This window comes from Amblyomma americanum, chromosome 2 (assembly GCF_052857255.1).
Source record: "Amblyomma americanum isolate KBUSLIRL-KWMA chromosome 2, ASM5285725v1, whole genome shotgun sequence".
In the NCBI taxonomy this organism is placed as follows: Eukaryota; Metazoa; Arthropoda; class Arachnida; order Ixodida; family Ixodidae; genus Amblyomma; species Amblyomma americanum.
In genome coordinates, this window is record NC_135498.1 from 180,006,025 (window position 1) to 180,031,575 (window position 25,551).

The 25,551-nt window shown below is 52.9% G+C and overlaps 1 protein-coding gene across 2 annotated transcripts in view; it reads right to left on the minus strand.

The window, feature by feature from the left end:
* Window positions 1-25,551, minus strand: part of LOC144122029 (uncharacterized) — a 112,051-nt gene that overhangs the window by 71,305 nt on the left and 15,195 nt on the right. The window lies entirely within an intron of this gene.

Consider the following 25,551-nt stretch of genomic DNA (forward strand, 5'->3'; position numbering starts at 1 on the left):
GAGAGAAGGTCCACGGAGCTAAGGCAACCAGAAAAGAAAGCACCTCAACACTCGACGTTCGGCTCGAGTGGATATCCAGCCACCCATTTCGCAAGACGGTTTCTCTAGCTTCCGCATTCGCAACGCCTAGGCCAGGAATTTGGCGAAGAGAAAAGGGAAAAAGAGCCGGCGTGCACACCAGCAGAAAAGAGACGCGGCCGCAGGTGAATAACAGCGCGCTATTAGCATGCGCATATGCACGCAGAGCCCCATGCATGCTTCCGCGCAGAAAACGAAGATTGGCTCCTCTCCCCTCCCGATCAGTGGAGGTACCGCGGAAACAAGGCATGCGTGAGCGAGACCGTGCAGCCTATACCGGAGGAGGCCAAATCTAAACTTTGCGTGCGTGCAGACGAGACGAGTGTGAGGGGGACAGGAATAGAGCGGGCGAGAGAAAGGGCACGGAGATTAGCACCGGGACTCGGCGAGGCGTGACCGTCGGAAAAGAAAGCGGCAAAAAAGAAGGTGATGGAGAAAAGAGCGGCTCTTCTCCTGTGACGGAGGCGGCGACGGGAATTCTTTTCCATCTCCCTCGTTTCGCTTCTCTTTCTGCGCGCCTCGGATTCGCCCGGCGGTGTACAGGCGCCGACACGCATGGCGGGAGCGCAAACACGCGCGAGTATTAGAGGCTCGTAGCCGACCGCGCACGCACCCCTCGGTCCGCTGATCGCGATGAAAGTAGCTCCCCTCCCAAGATCAAAGCCGCGCGCCCCCGGTCTCGGGAATCGCCGCTCTGGCCAGGAGGCGCCCTTTCCCTCCTCCTCTTTCCGTCGCCCTCGCATGCCTGCTTGCACTGCAAGCTCGGACAGCGGCCGACGAACCCGCAAGGAGCGCATTGCGTGTACACATACACAAATGCGCACTGCGAAAGTGCGGGGGAAGGCCCGGGTTCGACAGAGGCGTTCCGAGAGAAGATGGGCTTGCAGGGTGCGTGTATGTCGCTCGTGGCGCTACTGCAGACGCGGACGAAGGAACGCGCGCGCCTCTGTCGGCCGTTGGGCGCGTGAGTGAACGGTTCACTGCGTGCCGACAAACGGCGATCGCCGGCTGAGCTTCGGCGGCCGCGAACGGTGAACACCACCGTCGTCGTCTGCGATCGGCAACAGCAGCCATTTCCTCCGCGCAAGCCTGAGACGGTGCGCGAAGGAAACGATAAAAGAGCAGTTGAAAGATTCCTGGAACGATTACCTGTTCAAGTTTATTGTGTGCGGAGAGGTTAACCAAGCCTTGCGAAACGGCACTGAGTTAGGCGGGTTTATTTCGGTAGTGGTGGTTCTATTCGTGAAATACGGAAGTCCGGTATGAGTACAATCAATTCCATTTGAGCCGCCGCGGTGGCTCAGTGGTTATGGCACTCGACTGCTTAACCGCAAGACGCGGGTTCGATCCCGGCCGAGACGGTCTGATTTCGATGGAGGCGGAATTCTACAGGCCCGTGTACTGTGCGATGTCAGAGCACGTTAAAGATCCCCGGGTGGTGGAAATTTCCGGAACCCTTCACTACGGCGTCCCTCATAGCCCGACTCACTTTCGGACGTTAAACACTCACGAAGCAAACGAGATATTGGAGTGCCAGGATTGAATGAACACTGTGGATGCCGAGGGAAAGCTCTCGCTTTGCAACCACACTGCGAACGTCGAGTGCGCTGCGACTGGCTGGGACAACACCGATCAGCCTGGTCGAATTTTGTTCGCTGCAGTATAGGTAGATTTAGCCTTTCAGCGACCGATCGCCAAATCGCGGTGTACTGCTGCAGCCACGCATAGCCTAGCACTGCGAATGGCCATCACTACATCTCACATATCTATGCCGCCTCATGTATCAACCAGCTGCTGACTGCTGCTCTATCGTCATAGTTTGTAATGCTTCCACGCCAGGCAGAGCGCAGCAGGTGCGTACAGTCTTGGTCGAAAGTATTCGGGTCACACGGTCTGCTTCCGAGCGACATAGTGGCGCACTCGCGGCACCCTCAAGGAAGAAAGGGCCTTAAAGCAAGGATCTTTCATCTCCTTGCAACAGTTTACAGCCAGACAGGGCTGAAAAGCAAACCCTGCGGCTTGAAGACTTTTGTCGGGAGGTGTACCTACTGCTACGGAGAGAAATAAGCCTAACTGCTCTATATAGTCCAGTTATATAGTGTACTGCATGGTACAGTGTACACAACATGTACCACGTGACAGGAGTGTGGAGTGTCCGACCCTGTGCATTGCAACAGCTGCGCATGATGCACACCCACTCGACGGTCGAGAGCGAAGTGCGAACAGGCGGATCGCGGCAGGCCACATGTACGCCCTCCGCGGGCCATTAGGGAGATCTCCGCGCGCCGGCGCACGTCTCGAGCACTAGTGCTGCCGCCAACTTGTTTCCCCTTATTCTGTTTGTTTCCTAGCCGCGTTCCTTTTCCTCCGAGGGCGTTGGCGAGCAGCTCCTCGTCTGCCCGGTGGGTGTCGTGACTCGTGTTGGCGGCGGCACCCCCCACACCCGCCTGCGCGCCGAAACCGGCCGCCGGAGGGATTAACGAACTTGATTGGTGCCACGCACCGAGCCTGCGGCCGCGTCGCGCGACGTTGCGGTCGTCGCTGCGCTAGTGTGCGGCTACCAGCCTGAAATGACTAAAAGTGCTGTGGTACCAGGGTTAGTCCTCTGGGAAATAGCTGCGGTGCCACAAATACTGGTCCCTCGTAGAGCAACCGCCATGGACAGACTGAAGACTAACGCCAGGTGGTTGCAATTATTCCGCAGCCCCCTACTCCGCCACCTCTTCATCTCTGCCTTCTTTCACTCCTTCCTCCACTGCTTTAGGTGTCAACAACCAAGAATGCCAAAATCAGTGCGCTTTTTTTCTCCTCGTAAAACACCTGCATATCTTGCATTTTTTTCGCCACCAAACCAACCTTGAAATGGCTGAGCGGGCGGTACCCGTCGAGAAGGCAAAGGAAAGGTACCGATAATTCGTACTAAGGAAGAAATATATGGTGGAGATCTGTGCATCATGACAGCTGATGCTTACTTCCGCCGGTTTTTGCTGCCATTTCTAGCTACGTTGAGGCGCAAGCACTGTATAGGCTGTACTAAGGCAGTAAAGGTTTATAAGTACATCCGCCGTCAGGAGCAAATGGAAGGCGATTATGTCGAAAAAAAAATAATTTCTGAATCCAATGCATAGCGGTCGAGATTTATTGGTACACTGTGTAATTCACACAATCAAAATTTGTCTGAATATATTTATTCATTCACGCATAAAATGAGGGCGATGAAGTTAATTTTTTTTTTGCTAAGATTGCCTTCCATTTAAAGACGGTGCGGCGGGAAGCTGCCATGGTTTCCGCGCTTCTTGCACGTGCGCAGTAGTGCGGAGATCAGTAACCCTAGTGTGGCACGCTGCGGCACTGTGACAGAACTTCACCACGCGCGCTTGTGTTCACCTCAGATGTAGACGGGTCTGTGCATACCCTTCACCAGCTCAATTAAAAAAAGAATGAAGTTAAAAAAACAATGCTAAAAAAACGCTCAAGAAACAGTACGTGCACTAATTGTACAAATTCCATTACAAACAAAAACCTGGAGTCCAACGAAGCAAGACATGCAGAGGCGCTCCTTTCCACCACCGAAAGGGGGAGGACACTGGCACTGAGTTCGCAGCCCCGTCCTATATGCCCCGCCCTGTTATTGGACGGCGGCGCGCAAGCGTGCATTCAGTATAGTGTGACAACACGAGCGAGCGGACTTGTTCGATGATACCGCCCGCGTGCGTGTGGCCAGTCGTGGCACTCTGGACAACACGCAAAGCCCGACCCAGAACGCGGTCAGCACGAGGAAGCAAGACACGGCAGATTTGGAAGCATGCGACCACAAAAACTCCCCATCGTTAAGACGCGGCACACATCTGGAGGGGCGTACCACTGAGATGCGGGGAGACAACCTGGGAGGTGCGTGCACGAGAGGGCGCACAGGGCGCAGGGCGTCGCGCGACTAAAGCTTCTCGCAGAGTACACGCAAATGCGCGCTTTGAAGTCCCGTGAAAGAATAACGCGCGTGTATGTTGCGTCGCTGGGGCGCGATGCACGACGTCGCCGACGCAACACAGGGTGTGGACAGCGCCGTCGCCTCCCGAGTTGACGCAGACGCGGCGGCAGACGCCGACGTTTTGCAGCCAGAAACTACGCAACAATTAGGCCTTGCGTGGGTCCTGGGGTGGCTGCGAAGCGGCCACAAAAGACGCGCTGCGGCGCTGAGTCAGCCAGCGCAGCGGCGAAGCCAGCGACGCCCATATATGGACGACCCACGTCCTCCATGGGTGGCGGCGTCAGCTGTAAGGACACGTGTTGCGAGCCTCCTCGTGGTCTTGTGCGTGAAGTGGCTCGTCAAAGGAAACTTGTACGATACGGGGGCGGCGTACTCGTGGCGTCTTGAATTTTCCTCGCCCGCCACACCGTTTGTAGACCTGCTTGGTGGAGACTAACATCAACTGGGACCACACGCATGGGAGTGGCCCCTGCTGGTGGTGGCGCACCACGCAGCAGCGGCCCACGTTGTGTCCGCTACGTGGCGAGGCAGCTGCAGGTGCATACCACGTATAGCTTCTCGGTGCCTGTGGCACATCGGTTCCGTGTGTTTTGAATGTGATAATGCTTGTACGGCATGGTTGCAGAGATGTGGCTGCACCCATCAAAACCATCTGTCAAAAACTATTCTGACCACAGAGTTTCCTTCTGAACTTGAAGTTCTGAATTTCAGGAGAGGGAGGGAACCTATTCTTCTAGCCTTCTGGACTATTCGAGGTTCCGGTGTGGCGTTGTACCCGACATCATGGGTGCAATTCAATCGTACCTTCCGGACTGAAGGCTTGGCAGCGACAGTTCAGTGGGCACGGCGGCTGGCCCTCCTGTCAGCATGAGTCTAAATCCGTTCTTTTGAGCAAGGCTGCACACACCGGCAAAGCATTCTGCGCCATTCGCGATGCCGAAAACGATGCGACGACTAGACAAAGGTTAAGAGTGCTACTAAAATGATTAAATCGCTGCACGGCAGGCAGGCACACCAATCGACGTCCAGAGATTGCTGGCGTGCTTCGCAACTGGCGCATGCGCCAAAGACTGTGGCAGGAGCTGTCGAGACTCCTCAAACTGCGCATCGCGGATCTGTGACCTAGAACTGTGACGATGTTCAGAAAGTGGGCCGCCAAATGCATCCGGGAAGGGAGCGCCTATATGCGTGGAGGTGTCAGGTGGATTGCATCGCTTGAGTCCACACGCAACAACGCTAGCGCCGTCTATAGTATCACTTTGTAGCGTCTCCTGCCAAACGCAAGAACCCGCTTTTATTGATAAATTACGTCGTGTTCAAAATCTAGAGGCGGGGGCAGTGTCAGCCGTAGTTACGAAAAACTTCACGCCTATGCCGCGGTCGGCCTCTTGATGCTGACGAAGTTACTGTTCTTGAGAACGGAAGAAAATTGGATGAATCCATGATGAGCGAAGCTGACCGGAAAAGAGAATGTTCAGCGATTCTAGACGGTTGCCTGACTTTACAGCGATTCCCTTCCTCAGGCCATGAGCGAGGCCGTAAGGAAAAGCTTAATCTTCGGGTATTCAATAGACGAGCGGTAACTGAGCGATGCCACCTCCAACCGGCGGGCCAGTGGACAGGATGGTCGGCGCACCACGCCCTGCGTCTTCGGTTCTTGCGAACGAAGAGCTAAAAATTGATATTTTAATTAAACTTTATTTACTCTGTATAGATTCCCGGAACCGGAGAGTTTTTAGCAGGGGCCGAAAACCGACTTCCTACGATGTTCCCATGCGTGCCATTGGCGTCCACCAGTAGAAAACAAGCAACAACCACGCATCTCGTGACTCCTTTCACTTGTTCATCTCGCGCAGTATAATTTCCCGCCGCGAGCGTGCAGCTTCGCACCTCATTTGGGCCGGCTTAAACAGAGCTTGACAGCTGCTCAGCCCGCACGTACAAGGCTACCGGGAAAGAGCGCCAGCGCCGGGCGCTATCGCTGTCCAGGGGCGAGTGCGTGCGATGAGTGCCCTCAACGCGCGCCCTCTTCGCAAGCAGCGAGCCGTGTCAGCCGTGCGGGATCGCGTCAGATCCCGTGAGTCCTTCAGCTCTCACCCTCACCGCATCAGCAGGCCTCTCCGCGCGGAACGCTCGGCTGCCTCCCGAGTCTATAAAGTCGGCCAACAGCTTCCACGCAGTGGGAGCCCGCCACTGCTGATGGGACCTCGTGGTTGAATTTTTCCCGGTGCACATGAACGGGTTGGGGCTCGAGAGTGCGCTGTATTTACTTTCTGTGTGACCGCCACAGGGCTTCGCAGACCTGGGTGGCCAAAGCAAATGGCGGTTCTTCGCAGCTTCACCTTCTCAGCCGCGGACAGGCCCGAGAGTTCAGGCCAGGAGAGTGTCCCCGCAGCACTATCACAAAAAAGAGAGATAATAGTGCTGTTAATAGCCTTCACAGGACATTTCTCGAAATAAGGTTTATGGTTTATGGGGGTTTAAAATCTGAAAGCAACTCAGACTATGAGGGACGCCGTAGCAAAGGGCTCCGGAAATTTCGACCACCTGGAGCGTGCACTGACATCACGCAATACACGGGCCTCTAGAATTCCGCCTCCATCGAAATTCGACCGCCGCAGCAAGGATCGAACCCGCGTCTTTCGGGTCAGCAGCCGAGCGCCATGACCACTCAGCCAAAGCGGCGGCTTCTCGAAAAAAAGGCCGAAGGACCAAGCTTGTTTCTGCGCTCACAGGACGGAGGAAGAGGCGTCGCAGCGGCGCTGACTGGTCGTGCTTCTGTGGCATCGACCGAGCTGTCGATCCCCCAACATAACCACCAGGTTAGTAGCAGTCTTTAGGACAAAGGGGAACATGTCAAGGAAACTCGCTATGCTCCAGGAAGAACCTGGCGGTGTCGCCTTAGAGCACACTGGTGGACCACGGCATCTCGACGATGCTTAATATACATCCAAGGTATAGATGCACTGCAACTAGGCGGACGCTGACGTCCCAAGGGAGTCTTTCAAGAGTTTCATTTTGCTTTCGTAAGCCGCGTGCAGAGAAGGGGGGCCATGGCGCGCAATGCCCAGGAAGCTGCGACCCCCTCAAGGAACGGCGGGTTGGCGCGACCGACCGTTACTCGGATGCGGCCGGCTCACGCCACGCGGGCACCGCCGTTTCCTGGTGGCGGCATCGCCGTCATTAGCGGCGCCGCCGCCGAGACAAAAGGAGACCCGATGACCCCTCCCTCCTACGCGCCCCCACCTCCCGCGATGCGTGCGCCGCTCGCGGGTTCCGCGTCGCCGGCGCTCCCGTCTCGCGCCTCTTCCGCGTGCTGAGGGGGCACAGCTGCTGCAGAGCCACCCAGCGATATGCGTGCGCGTTACACTATGCGCCGTCGCACTCATCGAGGGAGATTCCATTGCTGGCCACATTGGGTGCGTATCGCGTGAGCGGCGTACGAAGCGCGGGTCACCGCCGAGATCGACCGGCCCGTGACACTCGCTGGGGCAGAGCGGGGAGAAACGCGCCGTGTCACGCGCGCGTGCAGATGCGAAATGGAAAGCTGTACCTGCGAGGCGGGCTCTGGTGTCAGGGAATTTGAGCGCGCCTCCGTGCACGCTCTCTTGGCGAGTGGCCCCAAAGAAGAAAGTGCCAAGACGATCTGCAGTCTGAACCGCGCCGTAAGGGAAGGGATAAAGGAGGGAGTGAAAGAAGAAAGAGAGAAATAGGTGCCGTAGTGGAGGGCTCCGGAATCCCCGAACCGCGGCGGCTGCGTTTTTATGGAGGGAAAACGCTAAGGCGCCCGTGTGCTGTGCGATGTCAGTGCACGTTAAAGATCCCCAGGTGGTCGAAAATATTCCGGAGCCCTCCACCACGGCACCTATTTCTCTCTTTCTTCTTTCACTCCCTCCTTTATCCCTTCCCTTACGGTGCGGTTCAGGCGTCCAACGATATATGAGACCGATACTGCGCCATTTCCTTTCCACCAAAAACCAATTATTATTATTATTATTAGTCTAGGGAGCCATGACAACTACACCTTCGACGACAGCGACTGAACAAAGACAAGCACAGAAACCATGACAACAAAGAGACGCGCTTTAACTTTGGGGTTGAGCCCTTCTCATGCATGTGTGGCAGGTCACTTCTCAAACTCTCTTAACTACGGGAATCGCTCTGTACAGCGGTCTCGTTCGACGGCACATGGGGCTGAACAAGGTGCGCGGCCCTGGCTGGAGCCATCGAGTGGCGGCCTTCTGATACGACTGGCTCTGCTATTAGGCGTCCAGCGCGACTTGCTTCTTCGTCTTCCCATCCACACCGGACGGACGTATGCACGCCGCACCCTGTTTTAATTTAATTTTGAAGCGCTTAAATAGTATACGAAAAGGGTTCTAGCTCTCTCGTGACAAATGGTGCAAAGAAAAAAACGCCTTTTCTGGTAGCAACAGAACAATCGTCCTTCCCTATCTCTGTTTTGTTCCTCAATTTTTGTGCCAGCACACCTCAATCCACCAAAAGTGTGTCCTGAAAACGCGACGCTCTGAATCCGAGAAGCGTACGCACTCAGCCACTCCATGGAACAAAGTTGACCCGTTGCTTTGAATCGAACGTCCGGCATACTTGGTTCATTTTGACCCCACCGCGCTTCTAGGTCGAGGTCGCCAGAAACAACGCCGCGTGTGCTTGCAAAGCATTGGCGAAACGCGCGCTTCTTGAGTTGGTTAACATCGGGTCCTCGTATGCATTCGCTTGCAAACTCACGCAAACAGTATGTGAAAAAAAAAAACACTGGAGGGGACAATTAAGCTTCGCCTTAAGGGCATGACGCGATAGCGTAATGAGTTAATTCCCATATATGCAGAAGGTCATTCTCTACTTTATATGCATAGATCACTGGGAGTCCTCGTACCCCTCCCGGCGCTGTGGAGCAGCGGTTAAGCAAAGCGCCACTGCCCTGCCTGCAATGAATAGCAGGTGGTCCGAGTGGTGGGCCTTGTGTAGCCCAGGTTTCTCTTCCCGAGTGACTAATTATTAATTTAACTGCCACCTGCCACGGTGGGCAGTCTGCTCACTATCCGGTGGCCAGGTTATGACGACGCTGCAACGTCACATGACCTCGGTTGCTCTTTGGGCACCATCTGCCAGAGTCTTGCTCGTGATTTTTCGCTCACAACGCCGGCGCGGGGGATGGTACACGGCCGCGGTAGTTCACAACAGCAACACGGTTAACGGCCTCACCTTCAGAGCCCGCAGTGCAACACAAGCAGAAGAGGTCGCGATTGCTCTCGCGGCCTCACATTCCAATTCAAAATACATAATCACCGACTCGCGAGGGGCCTGTCGGAACGTCGAACAAGGCTGCACTCCCTTCCTAGCCTATCGAATATACCAAAATTGCATACGGGATACGGACCCCGCACACCGTTACCTCATATGGGCCCCTGCTCATCAGGGGTTGGCCGGAAACGAGGCAGCAGACGCAGCCGCCCGCGCGCTCTCTCACCGGGCTGTTTTCTCCTCCCCACCTGATCAGGCCCCCGATGTTAATCCGGTCTATACGTTCAAAAATATCGCAACCTACTATCAAGATAGCCATCGCCTTTACCCTAGCCCACGTAAAGGCCTCAAGAAGGCGGATGAGCGGCTCCTTCTCCGCCTCTTCACCAATACATTGCTGTGCCCGGCAGCCCTAAAACATTTCGACCCCTCCTTTACCGGCAACTGCCCGCACTGTAGCGCGGTGTCTTCGGACACCTATCACATGGTGTGGGCCTGCCCCTCCAACCCGGCCATTCCCCCCATCCCCAACCCAACCCCCACGACTTACAGGCCCAACAAGCCTTAGTCGGGCGCGCCCGGGCGGCGGCTACCGCCACTGGGGTCCCAAACTAGGGACCTCCACCTAGTGTTTGTAAGGATCGGTCCCTTACGGGCTGATCCAAACACCTCCTGTCCGTTCTGAATAAATGTTTTCACCACCACCACCCCCAGATTTTCTGGGCAACGGGGCCTTTAACGCTCTGGCGTTAAAAAATATACCTATGCGATTGCCGTGCGCAACGAAAGGGTCACTAGAGGCCGTTGTTGTTGTGGCTTTCGTGTTGCAGCTACATTTCTTCATTTCGTTTATTGTAGTGAGCGTTTCGGAGCAACATTTTTTTTTTTTTTGAGCTTGGAAGGATCTCAGGAGCGACACTTTCAAGAGAGAATGCCCCTCTTCGCGCATATTCGAACACGGAGACTGTCACGTTGGCTAAATTGACAAGACTACGTCTCTTGCTGGTCTAGCCGAAGCGGCAGTGGTCAGGTTTTGTCCGCTGCAAACTGCCTTCATTCATGAAATGTTCTGCGTGTGCCTAGCCTTGTATAGCGGCCTACGCTATGGGAGCGGACATTTGCTAACCCATACTTAATGCGATTCGGCGCGAATGCAGATAGGATAATTGAGGTCTCTATAGTTCCAGCCACACGGCAGCCTTCGCAGCCAATGAGCTTTCGTAGCAGTCACAATGTCGCCGACTTTTCCCAGCGTATATAAGCGCATACCAATTCGCCTAGGTGGGCTTGACACAGTTAAAAAGCACTCGCGCACCGTGCCTGACGTAATTTCTCACGACGAACCAAACACTGCCAACAGCGCCTGGAGAATTAATAGTTAAACGCTCGCACAGAGGCAAAGAAGAAGAAACACCGTCGCCTCTCAAAGACACCACGCGTGGGCATGTTCCGCGTCAAGGGCATTTTACGGCCACTGAGAAGGAGAGAAGCCGGTAGGGATGTCAGCGCGCCGGTTCTCCCGCCTCATTTCTGTCCAGATTTATTTTTCTTCGGAGATCTTTCTCCCTTCGCCACAAGCACATTAGGAATCTCAGTTCCAAAGCCAATGGCCGAAACGAAACTCAGTGCGGTTGCTTACGAGCAAGTGTTCGCGACCAGAGGTGGTCACTTTGTATCGGGATATATAATTTATACCGAGCTCGGCCGGAGCCCTGCTTGTCAGTGCATGAGCTCTATTTCCTTCCTTTCCGGCTTCTTTTTTTTTTATTCGCTGCCACCTCGCGCCTGCTGCTTAAGCGAGCGTTTCCCACGGCGGACGCTAAATGCAAGGACTCACTCGTGCATGCGGCTGTCCCCAAACTGACGGGACGCCAGTTATTAGACACCGAAGCTGCGAGCGCGCTCGAGGTCATTAATTGCGGCCCCGTTCTGAACCGCAGCGTGCGGCCAAAAGAGGCATGTCTCGCCTGTCCAGTGCGTCCTACAGAAGACGCCCATTCACGGGCGAGGCTGCGACGCAAGGACAATTGAGGGTGCTGTGTGTGGGTGTCCATGGGTCGCGAAGTGGCTGTCGCGAGTTGCGTGAAAAGATTGTTTCCGCCTCTGCAGGTGAGAGTTGTGCTTGAGGGGGTGTGGGCACGCACTGCGCTTATCGTTACAAATGGTCCTTGCGCCGTGATCGGCGATAACGTTATCGCGGTGCCCCTGTAAAGAAAGGTGACGGCTAGCTAGCAGGCGTTTGTCGTAGATGCGTAAAACAAGTTGTGAACCCGCTCACTACGGAAGTCTGCGACGGTAAGAGAGTTTGATGAAGCCTGGACAGGTTAACAAGTCTGGCTTAGCATGCTTCCCTGTAGGCGGGAGGGGGGGGGGGGGGGGAACCTGGACCAGTGGACACGTGCGGCACACACAGCAGCTTCTGAGAAGACGACATTCGAGATGAGTCGAAAGCAAGGCTCTGCGCTAACCAGTGGAGAGCAGCGTTGGGGTGTTATGCCGAACAGACAAGAGAATTACGTTACATATAAAATAAAGAGGTTCAAAGCTAAAATAAAGGAATATCCTTATACCTTGCACCACCCGTGACATTATCCAAGAGAGGTGGTTGCCAAACTTATGTGTAGGATGGACCATACTTGAGCGCGTGCTTCTGCGGCGCAGCGCCTTCTGCGGGCGTCTCATACAGAAAGCGTAACCATACAGCGTGCAGTGTGACAGCTAAAAGCGAAACACTGTGTGGCGCCCGCAGATGACGCTGCGCGAGGCGCAGAACCGCGCGCTCAAGTGTTCCAGCTAAGCATGGTCCAGCCTGTACATAACACGTTTTAGCATAGCACTAACAACCAGGTATTTGTATTGTAGAAGGTAGGGAGTGGCTCGGTCCCCAAAAACCGACAATATCCCCTACCCCTTCCTCCTTCTCCTCTACTTCAATGAGGGCGTATATGGACATCGCACGCGCTACATTTACGTTCCAAAACCACACCTGTCTTGTCTTAGTCGCCGCACCGCCTGTCCCAGCCACTGTCATTTGAGAAGGGCTTGCGCACAGGTACAGCTCTCTTCTTGCATTTTGCTCCATATCGCTGTCGTTGCGGGCAACCGGGAAAGGGGCGCGCAGACCCTTTGGCGGCCTGCCACAGACACTCGCATTTTTGCTTCAACGCGCACACACACACACCACACACTCCCGTGCGCCTGCATGCGCCACCACCATTGTCTTGCCCAGCAGCTTTCGGTCGGTCGCGTGCTCCCGTTCTCTCAAGGAATGGAAAAATGAGAAGGAAAGAAAAAATAAACCACGGCCCCGTTCTGTCAGGACCGCAGCTTTATCTGGGAACCATGCCACCGCCGTCGACCGTCCACCCACAGCAGGAAGAAACAGGGACCCCCACTTGGCTCCCCACTCAGTCCATGGTGTGCGCGTACACTGACACACACGCCTGGAATCGCCGTTTTGCTATCTCGGCCCTCGTTTCCATCCATGCCTTGCTAGGGAAGGTTTTTTTTTTTTCTTCCGTGTCCTCAGACAGACAGGTTTGAGGTAAAGATATACCAGTCACTCGTTCCAAAGTATGCTGCCCCATTAAGGCCGCCTCGCAAGCAGCGCGTATGCTTTGTTTATGTACGTGCAAGACATACCAGTGCCCTGGACCGCCTCGATCCTCGCCCATTAGCAGAGCAAAACATCCTCGGTCTGTGGCCACAGCAGTCGACTGCCCTCAAGGCATACAAGGCACTCTTTGCCTACTTGAGTGCTACTGGATTGAGTGACAAATTGTGACAGCGTTGTGCGTGTGTGTGTTTTATGCCTTTTCCCCCTTCTCTCTTCCTCCTTTTCGCCCCCTAATCCCTCTTCCCCAGTGCAGGGTAGCCAACCGGAACCCCTTTCTGGTTAACATCCCTGCCTTTCCCTCCTCCTCTTTATCTATCTATCTTTGTTTATGTACCCTCACATTAAGACGGGCACTAACAAGAAAAGAGGACATGACAGTCCTCGAGGACCACGCCTCTGAATGGGAAGCCCAGGAATAAACAATAATACAACTCCAGCAACAGAGTTGTGTCCCCTCTCCCTTCATTATGTCGCTCTCCCCCGACATCTGAACTTAGTACGCACCAACTAACTCAGGTTAAAGCCATTCGCCGTATACTACTCCGCTGAGCACACACAATCACAGTATTTCGCTGCATCCTGGACAGCCGTGTCAACAAACAACGAACTTCACCTGAAATAGATGGAAGAACAATATTGGAACGGCATCATACCGTGAGGAGCTCACGTGGGTGAGGCCTGCCGTTTCAATTAGTGGAACTCAGGTGATCGGTAATGAACATTTTCCATGCCAAAAGCAACGTTGCAGGCCATGTAGGGTCACATATTGGTACAGCGTTAAGTTGTTGCCCAAGCTGTCAGGCGTACGCGGGAAGCCATGCGTTCTGCGGTGTTGGGCATTTCAGTGCACGCGAAGAGCGCGTGATGTGTCAGTTATCGAGAAGGTTGTGCCCTCCTCCGCACTAAATTTGCTGTCTCTTTAGCGACAAGGGCTACGACACGTTAAAATGCATCACTTCGAGCTATCAGACAGCCTCCCAATGGTACAGCGTACGTTCGCATACTTCTCCAGTGCCTGGCTAGTTTATTGTGGTTGAGCCGCTCTGCACTGACGCACTGTTGTCTGCCTCGGAATTTGGATTCGAGGCGAGCATCGACTGTGAGATGAAAAACTGCCATTTCTTCATTACCACCGCACCCCCGACCATCCCTTTACTAAGCTCCATTTACTCAATTATAAACAATAAACGAGCATTAAATCATTTCTAATAAACAGTCCTCCTGCTCTAGCCTGCAAATCATTCGTCTTCCGACCCCAGCCTCTATGGCCTGTTCCTGTTGCTAAGAGCAGGCCAGTTATTTCTGCTCAATACCACCGGAACTGGCCTTCTCAGATGCTGCTGTTTTTCGTTCGCTTTGGCAGGCACTGCTTAGTATTACGAAAAATAATTGGACGGAAATAGAGTGGCGAGGCGGATTCAAGGTGTCCCTAATGAAAACTTAACAAACAAGGGCGCTGTGACAGGCGACGCACCTCAAGCGTCTGTACACGTAAAAAAAGAAAGAGTAAGAGAAGCCGAGATAAAACGCGCTCGTAAAAACAGAGATAGAAAACAAAACAAAAATGTAAAGCGAGTAACCAGGCGCACAGCTGAGCAGCTTGGCCGGCCTAATTACGGCTACGCTCGGTCGGCGGAGAACAGCCTTCGGCGCCGAAGCGATTAGACCAGCTTCCCACAGGACGGGGCCAAGGACGCGCGCTGTGTCGCTGTTCCTCCGCCGTTTAGCTTAATCTGCGCCAACCGACCGGTCTCCCCCGCCGTTGCGTAATTATTTTTAACGATGCGAAATGCCGCCAGAACGGGGTTACGCTCGGCAGCGCGCGACCAGTACGACCTGTCCGCCGGGAATTTTTGCATAAGCGCGCGCCACCCGTGCGCGTGTGTGCACACAACGGGCGTCGATTCCTCCCCGCGGACGGTGTCGTCAGCAGATCGCCGGAATGAATCAGGTGGTGGCTGAGAGGCATGACCACGTGAGGATCATGCACTCGGCTAAGTCACATGCGAACATTTACAGTGGTATGTATGGTGAGATAGAGCATCCCGAAGCTGTACTGCATGCGCGCTGCGAGTGGACAAGAGGGCTTCGGATTAGCCTGCAACACCTGGGGTGCACCAGGCGCATGAAATACTTCAATGTTGGTCATTGCTTATAGCATAATAGGAGGGGGCACACAACATGTGCAGAATGTTTTAAGCAAGGGGCAACAACAAACACGGAGTTAATAAAGAGACCCTAAGAACAGCGCATTGGGTTATGCATCGCATAACTAGACTATTGTTTGAACAAACACCCCGCCTTTCCTCCTCCTCCCACTTGTCCGAACAGCTGCGTGCAATGTAAATGCACAACACATGTTTGATGCATGAGCAAAATTGTGGGTAGCGTATGAAACGCGCCTATCGTGACAGCATGATGAGTGACTTCATATAAGAAGAAAGAGATGGCTGGTCTACACTTTATATCTACCGAACATTTTATATGTCTTTGTCTGACGACAGGGAATAACACATCTGCTGATATCTTCTCAAGAAAAAAATGTTGAAGTAAAAAAAAATGTTTTACCACGAAGTGGCGGTCTCCCGCGTTAACGCGCACTGGTGTTTCCGCCTTCTTTGGTTAGTGCTAAATTAAAATGCAGTATATTGTTATGTGGTGCCCGAAAATTCTTAAAGCGAATCTATGGATGCCGTAGGGAGTGCGGAGTTATTCTCATCAATTCCTAAAAGTTACTTTTTTTTTAATGTGCCAAACATGGCGCAAAGAAAGTTTCTTCGCTAACTTAAGAGGTTTTCATCTAAGAAAAAAAAAACAATGTGGCGGCCTTGTGGTAGGGCACCGGACTTGCATTCGGGTGGTGCTGGGTTCGATCCCCAGTCCCTCGTGTACCCGCAGGTTTTCCCACGGGTATCAGATTTCCCCCGGCCTCCTGCTTGGCTCTTCTGGGGTGAAATGCTTGGAAAATGGTCTTTGGCCAAACTCACACCCTCGACAATTATTCGATAATCGAGGCACCGAAATCCACCTTTTGCATTAAAGCCCCCTGTGGCCCTTTGGCCAAACAGCGCCATGACGCAAGGAATTTTGGTTGCCCAAGGTGGTGTCAAAGACCGATTTCCAAGCACAGCACACCGCGGCGGCTGCGTTTTTATGGAGGAAAAACGCTAAGGCGCCCGTGTGCTGTGCGATGTCAGTGCACGTTAAAGATCCCCAGGTGGTCGAAATTATTCCGGAGCCCTCCAATACGGCACCTCTTCTTCCTTTCTTCTTTCACTCCCTCCCTTGTCCCTTCGCTTACGGCGCGGTTCAGGTGTCCAAAGATATATGAGAGAGATACTGCGCCATTTCCTTTCCCCAAAAAACCAATTATTATTATTATTATTATTAACCACAGCACAAGGCCAGGGGAAAGCTTTTACCCATTGCGAACCGGTGGGTACCCGGCCGCACTGGAGGAATTGGACCAGTAAAGAGTAACAACAATTTTTATTATGCTATATTCACACGAAATCATCCTCAAAACAACACAGAGCTGAGCACATCCTCATACCTTTTACGGATAAGGAACTACTCAGAAAGAACTTTAGGCGCTGATTAAAAACAAACGTTTTTGCATATTTTCTTATATTCTGTTAAAGCTTCGCACTTCACATTAGTTTTCATTAAGCACTGGAAACATATTGCTTAATAATGCTGCTCCTAGCGTAGATACAGCAACTGCAAGGAGGCCTGTCTGCATGCACTGATCTGCTCGAACACACTTTCTGCTCCGCGCGCATGCCGGCGACGACTGCTCTGCGAGCAAGCAAGACTGTACAGTCTACGATCGCGAATGTAGCAAGTGCGGGAGAGTAGCAGCGCTGATAACGTAGAGTTATTATGTACATCCGGCATCAAAAGATTACGGGGCAGACGATTCACTGGGAAAGTCTATTTATATGACCCCTGGCGCACAGTCCCTAAAATTATTGGCAGTGTGCCGTGTTTTCACTCCAAAGCGCAAGTTGCACCTTTCGATTTCAGGGTACATAAAGGGCTGGGACGAAAGTGACCTTTATCGAGACTCGTGTGCCCCGTAAACTTTTGACGCCAGGTGTACAGCACTTACTTTAATGCGAAAGCCGGTGGCTGCATTCCCGTGCAGCTCACCCTCTTTACGTGCTCGTTAACTGCGGCAGCTATAGGAGCTATTTTAGTATCACCTCCTGGTAGCCGACCGCTACTCTCTGTACCAAATACGACGCGCAGTGATTTTGGCAACAGCCATCTTCCCAGATCACGTGATTATAGCTCGTACGACGAAGGCCGCCACAGGCAGCATTTCTGAAACGTTCTTAACGTGAGGGTGCACAGAAGGACTGAAGTATCGTCTTCAATCTGAGCGGATTTCAGCGCTGTCGAAGCAGTGAGCAATTGATTTTGTGTCGCTTTTTGCGACAGTATTCTTGGCAGCATACGATGACGGCGCCGCAGACGAAGTTCACACCAGCCAGCACCATTGGGCAGGTGCAACGGACAACCACGTCCGCTGCAACGCCCAGCCTAGTTCGGTCGCAGGTATAGGTACTACCAGCAACGAACGAAACGCGAACAGGATAACTGAAACACGAAAAGCACTATGAGAAGATGTACTGCTCAGGTTAAATTCACTCAGAAGGCGCGAAGACTATCCTGTAGCAGCGTTAATACCCTCCGCTTGTATTTTCACTTCGGGGCCTAATACGTTTGTACTTTTGTGTCGCCATTTCAGTTTCCTTGCTCGCATTTCATTTATTGCCGGCAGTACGTCACGGTGCAGGCATTCTCGCACGACCGCCGTCACTATTGCGTCACTAGCTACCTCTGCCGAGCTCCTTGTTGCCACCCTTCCACATCCCTCCACGAACTACGGCCGTCGCGTAGCCCACATTCACTGCACTTGCTACGGCCAGAGGGAACTGCGGCGGCGCTCAGGCCGCGAGCAGTCAACCGGCGGTGGCAGGCAGCCGCCGTTACATGGCGACGCGCGTTCCGATAACCCGTCCCGCGACCCCCCCCCCCCCCCCCCCCCACCTCCTCTCCGGCTCGCCGTCTCTTTGAGCACCGTCTTCTTCCTGCTTCACCTGGCGCAAGTCGTCGTAAACTCTCGCGGCAGTGAGCCTGCTCCTATATCGTCCCAGTCCCCTTCTAAAAGAGCACGCAGAACGCGGGTCAACCAGCATCGACTGGCCCTCGTCTGAGTCTGTCCGAGTCTACTGTTGGCGGGGACTGGCGCAGCGACACTTGTCGGGCTGTGCTGAACGCGCCTTTTAGGCCTGCTGCAACGGCGATCCCAGACGCACAAATTCGTTGCTCGCGGTGCTTTCCCATGGAAGAAATAAAATGGGCCGCCCAGTTATATCGCGCCCTTCTGGTTCCCCCGGGAGTTACGTAGTGCAGTTACGAAAACACGTCTGCGTACTGCATGAGCCAAGAAAAAAAAGCTGAGCTACAATTGCGGCCTGCAGACGTACATAGAAGTCTGCACTCGTGCCCGGCCACGTAGCACCTCTATGGAGCACCTTTCAATTCAAAGTACACCTCCTCTCCACTCAAGACAGCACGTGCAGGCAGAAATGAATTTAAGTCCCTTCTCACGGCTTCTCTGCTTCGCAGACTACGCGCTCACGGCTCAAAGAAACAGGGAGAAGGCTGCACTTAACAGTGCGTCTTCGTGTTCAAATCTGCAGCACGGGCTGGAATGCAGGCGGCAGGGCAGGCCTGCAGATTAATGCCGACCTCTTAGGGATTCTTTGGAGAACAGCGAGACGTCCGCACACGGCCATTTGCGCATTCTGCCTCCAACCGAATTCGGTCAGGTACGGACCATGCCACTGCAACCCGAGAAAGGCCCGGGGAAGACGCGAAACGCCATGCTGGTCGCTTTGGGGCGCCAAGATAGTCAGGGGACGCAAAACGCAAGCAGCTCTCTAACAACGCCTAATTAATGACTATGGTTAGTAAGCAACAATTTTTCCTCGGCCCTTTGTACGTGCTCTTGATCGTTGAACCCTTGGACACTATCTGTAGCCAATTGTGTACAAAGTGAACTCGAAGCTTTTTTTGACAGTTGGACGCAGAAGCAGTGATTTCTTCGTTTCGGGCAAATTTCGCATCCTTCCCCTCGCAAAGAAGCAGGTTTTTTTTTTTCTGACGTACAACAAATAATAAATAATATATATAGTAAATATTGTTTCGTGAAACAATGACCGGAGTAGCACGTCGTCCGCCGTTTTTGTGAGGACATATTTTGCTGCCGACAGTAATGCCATTTTTTTCACAATTTCAAGCGTAATGCACACTTTCGAAATATAAATTATTTCCACGATGCTTCGAACGCTTACATGATAAGTCGTGGCATTTGGACGCTGCAACTTTCATAAATTATGACACTTTGTACAAAATTTGCACATCCCCGCAAAAAATCAACCTCTCGTATATTACGCTGGAAAACTAGCATATCGTATTTCTTAAGGCCCGAATGGATTATTTAGGAAGAAAAACATTTTACTTTGATGGCAACAACAAAAAAAATGGCGTGTCAAAGCGCTAACCTAGCTTCCAGCCGAATGTCACAAAACAGGCCATATATCAAACAAACGTTCTTTTCACTCGGCGGTCAAGCCAGAGATGTTGCAAATTTAGAGCCGAGTGCCTTAATTATGCATCCTGACTGCCCTCTTTCAAAAGAGCCATACTCGCGGACAGCTTTTTGTGGATATGCAGTGTAAGCCATGAGGCCGAGGCGTAAGGCTTTCACAAGCGCGCTCTTATCACTCACTCACGAGGGAGAGAGACAGGCGTTTAAGCTGGCAGCACGCACTCGTAGCTTCCGCAGCATAGCCACTGTTACGTTTGGAGACGCCAACATGCCAAGAATATTCAAGCCACTCAGACGCATCAATCGACAGAGGCTTCAAAGGGCCGTCGACGTGGTTGCGGCGCCACGAATGCAGGTTATGGGTTATGGCGTCTACAAGGGCCCTCCCCCCCCCCCCCCCCCCCCTCCTGCTGTTTACGGGGTGAAACGGCCCTCCGCTGCCTGAGAACGGCTTTCGGGAACTTGTCGTTTGTTCTCAACGCCGGACCCACCCGGGACATAACGACGTCTTTCTCCCGGAGGGGACGGCGGGGGAGCCGGCAAGTGGCGCGGGGCTGCAAATGAGCCGTGGCAAATGCGGCCGTGTTTGACTAAGCCAACGACGCCGGAATCCTCGTGCTTCGAAAACAACCTCGTCTTAGACTAAATGCTTTTCCCTATACGTGGAACCTTCTGCAAAGTGCAGTGGCAACCTTTCGTTCCCACGCTACCGCTGTGAAGTGCAGGTGACTGACCTTCGACGCTGCCATGGGACCCCCTTCGGGCTATTCATCACTGCTGCCTGGACAGCGCGGACCATAACTTGCCAGAAGTGGCAAGAGTGCGTTGTTGGGGGCGTCCTGGAAGGCGGACCCTAAAGACTGGACACGTGATCTACATCACAGTGATTCGACGCATTTTTAATGAACTAAATTCCCCAACTAGGGACCTGGGGACAGGGGACCCTATTTAAGCAGCGATCTGGCGTGTGATCAGCCAGCTCCCGATTCACTCTTTCGAACTATGTAAAAATGTAAATAAACCCTTTGTCTCTTCTTCATCTCGAAGACCTCCTCGTCTCTTCGTCACCCCCACAACAGCAGTCTCCCGATCCGGAACCCGGGGACACCGACCTTGGCGAGAGACGGCACAGGCGAACCAGGGGCCTGCATCTAACAACTGGTGTCAGCGGTGGGATCGAAGCGCAATCCCCCAACACCGGTGGCCTCCTATGGGGTTGGAGCCCCACTCCTAACAACTGGTGGCAGCGGTGGGATCGAGGCGCAATCCCCCCAACACCGGTGGCCTGCTATCGGGACAGAAGCCCCACACCTAACACCACAAAAAGCTGTCCGCGAGCATAGGCTTTCCGTGTGGAATCCTGTGAGCGTGACTGCACAAAAGGCGTGTTTGCAATGCACTCCAGGCAGCTCTTTCCACATGCCCGCGATTATAAAGAGACAAAGCGCCGTCACGGTGGCAGGGAACCACTTGCGCACAGGTGCACGCCAGACAGAGTGCTATCCCGGATCCGTGGCGCACGAGTACTGAATTCAACGAACTCCAACAGCACCTTCGAGAAAGGGTATAACGCACCTTTCGCTAACCTCCCTGTCTTTCTTCCCCGATAGCACCTGACGCCAATGAATGATTGAACACCACGCAGCCGGTCCAGGGCAAGACTAATTTATCATCGATTAAAACACCGAGATATATATCAGCGACGACAGCCACCAGCCGTAACTCTCGTGACTCAATGCCGCAAATTCCAGAAGCTCGCGGCAGCCGCTCGTCGCAACGCTCGAAGAATGCAACCTCGCTTCCGTTCGCACCAGCCGCCGCGCTCTTCCCAACGGTTCCTTCGCCGTCGCAACCACCGATCGTTGTTCGCATGGCCAACGTCCCTAACCTCACGCGTTAGACGCGCGCCGCTGCACAAACAGCAGTGACAGCGGCACGGATGGAGAGCGAGAGCGAGAGCTCACCGCGGAAAACGCCGAAGCGCCAACGGCCCGGTGTCGCGGCGCGATTGAAACGGCACACCGCCCGCTGCGCGCGTCAGTTGCCGCCTGGTCTCTGTGCTCGAGCACGGGAACAAAAGCGTTAAGAAGCAAAAAGATCAAAAAGGCGAAAGAGCGAGACCGATGAGAGCGAAGACACCTGAGTCGTAGGCGTCTCTCGTGGACAGGGTTGCGAAATGCCGCAGGCAATACGGGCACAACGTACGAGCACAACACGGCGCAGTGTGTGCAGCAACGCAGCAGCTGGACAAGCGCAGGCGGCGCCGTCCTCTCGAGAAGCGAGCGCTGCCAGGCACAAAAGAGAACAGGCGGCGGCGACGGTGTGGTCACTGCGGTGTTCGCATAAGGGCGACGATTGCGGACGTGGAGCCGCCACACGGCTGCTGGCGTCGTTCGACTGGCCACCAAGCAGGCGTGAGAGAGAGCCACGGTTCTCCGTCTGAGAGCATGAGCTGCAGGGCAGGGGAACAGCAGCAGTCATAGCTGAGTGTGGGAGGCGGCGGGTATCGAATGTATCTCACGTAGCAGCCACGCAGAGCCAAAACAAATGCAGGAAGAACTCGAAGACATATGCGCCGACTGCTGTGAGGGGGTTCGAGGGCCCCCTGATTGGGCGATGGCGTCAGGGGACGGCATGTCTTCTTTCGTGCGGGTTTGTAAAATTCGGCTAAGAACTACTGTTGTCTAAAAGCTGGAAAATCAGCACATACTTTAGCTACCGCGGGTACATAGATTTGTCCCCCATCAACAAAGGAGAAAGATGACAACACTAAGAGTTTTAGATCGAGTTCACCCTCAAAGGATGCGGCTGGCAACGGTAGCTTTCCGAACGTCTCCTATTACAAGCCTCTATGCGAAATCAAATGAAGGGCCACTTGATAAGCGCAAGTTTTTCCACCGGTGCAGTCTTCCCTAAGGCTTCAAACTATCCCCGAACACCCAAATCATGTCTTTATCCGGAACATCATCTATGAAAGTAGCTTTCAAATTAAACCGTGTGCTCTATTTAACGCTAATGTGCGCTAATTAACACTAATTTAACGCTAGTGTGCTACCTTTTCCCCGTTCTCCTAGCTGAGCAAAGGCTTGCTCCCGGGGACGAGGCAGACATACCGCTCAACCTAACCTTGAAAAAATATAAGAAGAAGGTTGTCGCTTCAAACGTTACCCAACAGGAATTCATGGTCCTCATGGCACTATACATGTTACGACAGTTTATTTAGGATGAATAAAAAAATACGATCATGCTGGCTGCGTTGACATAGGATAGACATTGCGGTCGATGAGACGAATAAATCCAATTGCATTTATTTTATCAGCCGAACTTATTTTGCTACTAGCTCTAAACCATATATCCCAACGTAAACACAAAAAATCAGTTGTGTCTGCTCGCTCGCTCAGTTATGTGTTGGTTCTGAACTCCGCCATGTCTTCGAAGCATCCGCTTGTTACCTTCTCACGCAGAAAGCTCACTCATGCCTAGAAAAGTAGCCTATAGTAGGATAACAAACAGTTGGTAACAGTTAGCCATGGTCCGCGTCGACCTGTATTACTCCACTTGCCGATCACATTGGCTTTTTAATGTTTGAAGGTTAAAAACAAGCGAGATGCACCAGCCGGTAACGAGGAAGTCGACCGAGCCAAGCGCCTGCATGAATCGACCAGTCCACATCAACAACATCCGGGCCACCAATATAACTATGTTGTGACGGCTGTTTAATACATGGTTATTTTAATACAGTACCATGCCGAACATACGGCGCCAAGCCCTGACATACGGACATAAGCGGAAGCCACTACCGCATGCACGCGTCAAGCCTGCAAAATCGACCCTGTCGAAGTCATTCCAGTGCATTCCCATGGTTGTCACGGATCTCCCCGGAGAACACTCGGACCGAAAGAATGGACTAGGCGACGGGTGTACCCACACAAACGCGCGCGCGCGAGAGAGAGACTCTTTAATGAAGAAACAGAGAATTTAGCCGGCGTTTCAATACCGCTGGCATGCTACTCTGCGTAGGGAGGGGAATTTGGGAGAGAAAGACTGAAGGAGAGCAGCGTGGAAGAGGTGGGAAAAAAAACGAAGATAAAATGCAGCCATGAAATGGGTGCTAAGGATGCAGTGGCGAGTATTGATGTAACCTATGGAATGATGGAGTGCATAGCCCGACGAATGGGCTGACGAAGTTCACTGCAAGAAGAATGCATGAAGGTAACCTGCAAGTGAATTTAGAGCTTATCGAGATGTCCGATGTCTTTTAAATATGTAAAAAGAAAGTTCATTGCAAGTCTCTGTTGCCTGAAGCAGGCTAAGGGGCCTAAAACTTTGTCCGTTGTTAGGGGCACTGGGCAGAGCTTCTGCATGCAATGTTCATAGTACGCACGCTCGTTAGCATACGCAGGGCACTCAAGCAGGATATGTTCCACAGTTTCTATCGAAGCACAGTTGTCACAATGCGGACTGTTCATTTGTCCAAAACGGTATCGCAGGCCATTTGTATATGCAGCATTCAGACGAAGTCGGTGATAAAGTGTTTAGAGTTGTCGAGGAATTCTGGGTGAGAGTCTTGATCTAAGATGTGGGTCGATTGAGTGAAGAAATTGGTACTGATGTGTCGGCAAACTCCAAAGCCGATACGTTTCTTCGTACGCAAAACTTTTAGCCATTTGGGACGCATCAGATTTCGTGAGAAAACTTCGAATGTATCTCTGATGTTGATGGCCCTTACGGGCCGCTTCATCTGCTTTTTCATTAGCCATAATGCCACAGTGAGCAGGTACCCACTGAAATGTTATGCAGTGGCCTGCGGCAATAGCTAAATGATGGATATACCCAATGTCCATGGAAACTGGCTGGTGATTCGTTTTCTTCAGCAGGTTGGCCAGGATCTGCAGAGATGCTTTTGAATCGGTGAAGATAACCCAACGGCCGGTGGTTCGGCGCAGGATGTAAGAAACAGCTTCCTTAATGCCGTGAAGCTCAGCTGTTGTAGAGGAGGTCCTCCGCTGCAGCCGGTAAGAAAGGGCATGGCCTGTTGAGGGCACATAAAGGCCACAAGAAGAAGTTTCTTTAGTAGTTGAACCATCGGTGAAGATATGGGTGTGCTGCGTATATTCTTCGATTAAGTAGGCGAGAGTAGATTGCAGAAGTGCTGCCTGTGGCATGCGGCTCTTTGCATTCACACCTGGAACAGACTTCTTCACCTTTAGAGGAGAGAGTGTCCTTGGAGGAAAGGCCAGAGGTAGTAGTTTCTGAGGCTGATTAATAGTAGGAAGGGGCAGGAGCTGCACTGCCTGGCCAAAGCTAGAGTTGCTGTGAGTTAGGTGGACACGGTGTAGGAAGTGCTTCTTCCCTTGCAGGACATGGCGGAGATGGGTACGCATAGTTTCCTGGGCGGCAATTACCTCTAGTGGGAGACATCCTGCCTCCGCTACTGTTCCTGATGCAGAGGAACCCTTTGGGAGGCCAAGACATATTCGCAGGCAGTTGTTACGTGCGGCATTGAGAGTCTTATTGCTTGATGTAGATAATCTTTGAAGCACTGGTAGACAGTAGCGCAAGGTTCCTTCAACGTACGCTTTTTCAAGCAGAAGCATTGATCGGCAGTTGCTACCCCACCTTGTTCCCGCCATGAACCTGAACACTTGCGATGCTGCAGTAATCCTCGCACGGAGTTTTTTGATCTGAGGTGACCATGACAGATTATAGTCGATTAAAACACCCAGGAATCGCTGAGATCGTACATATGGCAGCGATCGTCCGCCTAGGAGCAGCGGATATCGGGTCATCGTTTTTCTTGTAAACGCCATTGCAACACTCTTTTCTGGCGAGAGACGAAGACCTCTGGAAGCCAGGTAGATCGAAATGTGCAATAGTGCTCTCTGAAGACGTTGCTGGGTAATATAGCGCGAACGTGACGCGGTCCAGATGCAGATATCATCAGCATAAATTGTTATGCGGACCCCTCGCGGAAGGTGTCTT